The following is a 4456-nucleotide window of genomic DNA, read 5'->3' on the forward strand; positions in this document are numbered from 1 at the left end:
GGGGTGGGTGAGGGGGGCGGGGTGGGTGAGAGGGGGCGGGTGGGAGAGGGGGGAGGGGTGGGAGAGGAGTGGGGGAGGGTGGGAGAGGAGTGGGGGAGGGGGGGAGAGGAGTGGGGGAGGGGGGGAGAGGAGTGGGGAGGGGGGGAGGGGTGGGAGGGGGAGAGAGGAGGGTGGAGGGGGAGAGAGGAGGGAGGAGGGGGGGAAGAGGAGGGGGGAAGAGGAGGGGGGGAGGGGAGGGGGGAAGAGGAGGGGGGGAGAAGAGGAGGGGGGAAGAGGAGGGGGAAGAGGAGGGGGGAAGAGGAGGGGGGAAGAGGGGGAGGAGGAGGAGGGGGGAAGAGGGGGGAGGAGGAGGAGGGGGGAAGAGGGGGAGAAGAGGAGGGGGGGAAGAGGGGGGAGGAGGAGGAGGAGGGGGAAGAGGGGGGAGGAGGGGGGAAGAGGGGGGAGGAGGAGGAGGGGGGAAGAGGGGAGGAGGAGGAGGGGGGAAGAGGGGGGAGGAGGAGGAGGGGGGAAGAGGGGGAGGAGGAGGAAGGGGGAAGAGGGGGGAGGAGGAGGAGGGGGGGAAGAGGGGGGAGGAGGAGGAGGGTGGGAAGAGGGGGGAGGAGGAGGAGGGGGGAGGAGGAGGAGGGGGTGAAGAGGGGGGAGGAGGAGGAGGGGGGGAAGAGGGGGGAGGAGGAGGAGGGGGGGAAGAGGGGGGAGGAGGGGGAAGAGGGGGGAGGAGGGGGGAAGAGGGGGAGGTGGAGGGGGGAGGAGGAGGGGGGAGGAGGGGGGGGAAGAGGGGGGAGGAGGGGGGGAAGAGGGGGGAAGAGGAGGGGGGAAGAGGGGGGAAGAGGGGGGGAAGGGGGGGGGGAGAGGGGGGAGGAGGAGGGGGAGGAGGAGGGGGAAGAGGAGGGGGGAAGGAGGGGGGAGGAGGAGGGGGGAAGGAGGGGGGAGGAGGAGGGGGGAAGGAGGGGGAGGAGGAGGGGGGAGGAGGGAGGGGGAGGAGGAGGGGGGAAGAGGGGGGAGGAGGAGGGGGGAAGAGGGGGGAGGAGGAGGGGGGAAGAGGGGGGAGGAGGAGAGGGGAAGAGGGGGAGGAGGAGGGGGGAAGAGGGGGGAGGAGGAGGGGGGAAGGAGGCAGGGGGGAAGAGGGGGGAGGAGTTGGCGGGGAGGAGGCGGGTGGAGGAGGAGGAGGGGGAGGAGGGAGGAGGAGGGGAGGGGGAGGAGGAGGAGGGGAGGGAGGAGGAGGGGGAGGGAGGGAGGGGGGAGAGGAGGAGGGGAGGAGGAGGGGGAGGGAGGGAGGGGGGAGAGGAGGAGGGGAGGGAGGGGGAGGGAGGAGGGGGAGGAGGAGAGGGGGAGGGGGAGGGAGGGGGAGAGGAGGGGGAGGAGGAGAGGAGGGGGAGGAGGAGAGGAGGGGGAGGAGGAGGAGGGAGGGAGGGGGGAAGAGGAGGGAGGGAGGGGGGAAGTGGAGGGAGGGAGGGGGGAGGAGGAGGGGAGGGGAAGGAGGGGGGGAGGGGAAGGAGGGGGGGAGGGAGGGGGGGGAGGAGGAGGGGGGAGAAGGAGGGGAGGGAGGGGGGAGGAGGAGGGGAGGGAGGGGGGAGGAGGGGAGGGAGGGGGGGAGGAGGAGGGGGAGGGGGAGGAGGAGGAAGGAGGAGGGAGGAGGAGGAGGGAGGAGGAGGAGGAGGGAGGGGGAGGAGAGAGGGGGGAGGAGGGAGGGGGAGGAGAGAGGGGGAGGAGGGGGGAGGGGAGGAGGGGGGAGGAGGGGGGAGGAGGAGGGGAGAGGGAGGGGGAGGAGGGGGGGAAGAGAGGGGGAGGGGGGAGGAGGGGGGGAAGAGAGGGGAAAGAGGCGGGAGGAGGGGGGGAAGAGAGGGGGAGGAGGGGGGAAGGGAGGGGGGAAGAGAGGGGAGAAGAGAGGGGAGAAGAGAGGGGGGAGGAGGGGGGAAGAGAGGGGGGAAGAGAGGGGGGAGATGGGGGGGAAGAGAGGGGGGAGATGGGGGGGAGATGGGGGGGAAGAGAGGGGGAGGCGGGGGGCAAGAGAGGGGGGAGGAGGGGGGGAAGAGACGGGGGAGATGGGGGGGAAGACCAAGAGAGGACAGGATATGCTCTCACTGCAGTCAGGGAGTGGTGGAGACAGAGATGCACTTCTTCACAGCTTGTAGAAATATCAGGGCATAAGGGAGAATTTCTACCCAAAATTCACAAAAATATGCCCGGAATTCAGAAATTTGAATGACGACCAAAAACTCCCATCCCTACTAGGGGAAGAGAGAAATTGTGTAACCTTTGCAGCACACTATGTTACAGCTTGCCATAAACAGAGGGACGACCACTAAATATAAGAAAAGAGTATATACAAATTATATGAATGTATATTTATACACTCAGGGATATATCTGTTTATACACTGTATGGATAGATCTGTATTTATGTGTTCAACCATGAATGTTTTTCGATGCTTTGGCAACATAAGATGTACCTTGTCATGCCAATAAAGCGATTTGAATTGAATTGAATTGAATGGGAAGGGGGGTGGGGGAAGAGGGGGGGGGGAGGGGGGGGGAAAGCGGGGGGGGAGGGGGGGGAAAGCGGGGGGGGAGGGGGGGAAAGGGGGGGGTGAAAGGTGGGGGGGAAGAGGGGGGGAAAGGGGGGTGGGGAAAGGGGGGGGAAGAGGGGGGGAAAGGGGGGGGAAGAGGGGGGGGAAAGGTGGGGGGAAGAGGGGGGAGGAAGAGAGGAGGGGGGGAGAAGAGGGGGGAAAAGGGAGGAGGGGGGGAAAAGGGAGGAGGGAGGGGGGAAGAGGGGGGAGGAGTGAGGGGGGAGGAGGAGAGGGGGAGGAGGGGGGGAGGAGTGAGGGGGGAGGAGGGAGGGGGGAGAGAGGGGAGGAGGGAGGGGGGAGGAGAGGGGGAGGGGGGAGAGGGAAGAGGGGGAAGAGGGACGAGGGGGAGGAGGGGGGGAGAGGGAAGAGGGGGGAGGAGGGGGGGAGAGGGAAGAGGGGGGAAGAGGGGGGAGGAGGGGGGGAAGAGGGGGGAGGAGGGGGGGAAGAGGGGGGAGGAGAGGGGGAGGAGGGGGGGAGGAGGGGGGAGAGGGAAGAGGGGGAGTAGGGGGGAGAGGGAAGAGGGGGGAAGAGGGGGAGGAGGGGGGAGAGGGAAGAGGGGGGAGGAGGGGGAGAGGGAAGAGGGGGGAAGGGGGAGGAGGGGGGAGAGGGAAGAGGGGGGAAGGGGGGAGGAGGGGGGGAGAGGGAGGAGGGGGGGAGAGGGAAGAGGGGGGAAGGGGGGAGGAGCGGGGAGAGGGAAGAGGGGGGAAGGGGGGAGGAGGGGGGAGAGGGAAGAGGGGGGGAAGGGGGGAGGAGGGGGGAGAGGGAAGAGGGGGGGAAGGGGGGAGGAGGAGGGAAGAGGGGGGAGGAGGGGGGAGAGGGAAGAGGGGGGAGGAGGGGGGAGGAGGAGTGGGGAGAGGGAAGATGGGGAAGAGGGGGGGAAGAGGGGGGAGGGGGGGAAGAGGGGGGAGAAGAGGGGGAAGAGGGGGGAGGTAGGATGAGCGGAGAAGAGTGGGGAAGAAGGAGGAGGGAGGAGGGAGGGAGGAGGGAGGGAGGAGGAGGGTGGAGGGAGGGGGGAGGAGGAGGGTGGAGGGAGGGGGAGGAAGGAGGGGGGAGGGAGAGAGGGGGGAGGGGAGGGAGAGAGGGGGGGAGGGGGAGAAAGGAGGGGGGAGGGGGGAGGAAGGGGGAAGAGGGGGGAAGAGGGAGAGGGGAGGGGGAAGAGGGAGAGGGGAGGGGGAAGGAGGAGGGGGAAGGAGGGGGAGGAGGGAGGGGGAAGAGAGGGAGGGGGGAAGAGGGGGAGGGGAAGAGGGGGGGAAGAGAGGGGGGAAGAGGGGGGAAGAGGGGGGAAAGAGGAGGAGGGGGGCAAGAGAGGGAGGAGGGGGGAAAGAGGGGGAGGAGGGGGGGAGAGGGGGGAGGAGGGGGGGGAGAGAGATGGGGAGGGAGGGAGAGAGGGAGGAGGGAGGGGGAGGAGGGAGGGGGGAGGAAGGAGGGGGGAGGAAGGAGGAGGGGGGAGGAGGGAAGGGGAGAGAGGGGTGAGTGAGAGATGGGGGAGGGAGAGAGGGAGGGAGGAGGGAGGGGGGGAAGGAGGGGGGAGGGAGAGATGGGGAGGGAGAGAGGGAGGGAGGAGGGAGGGGGAGGAAGGAGGGGGGAGAGAGGGGGGAGGGAGAGAGGGGGGAGAGGGAGGGAGGAGGAGGGGTGAGAGAGGGGGGGAGAGGGAGAGGGGGGGAAGAGAGGGGGGGAGGAGGGGGGGAAGAGAGGGGGGATGAGGGAGGGAGGAGCGGAGGGGGGGGAGGAGAGGGGGGAGGAGAGGGGGGAGGAGGAGGTGGGAGAGCTGGGAGGAGGGGGGGAGTAGCGGAGGGGGGGAGGAGGGGGGAGGAGGAGGGGGGCGAGAAGGGGAGGGGGGAGGAGGGGGGAGAGGGGGGAGGAGGAGGGGGGGGAGTAGCGGAGGGGGGA

Source organism: Somniosus microcephalus, chromosome 16 (genome assembly GCF_052327205.1).
Source record: "Somniosus microcephalus isolate GS21.2 chromosome 16, FLI_Smic_1.0, whole genome shotgun sequence".
NCBI lineage: Eukaryota > Metazoa > Chordata > Chondrichthyes > Squaliformes > Somniosidae > Somniosus > Somniosus microcephalus.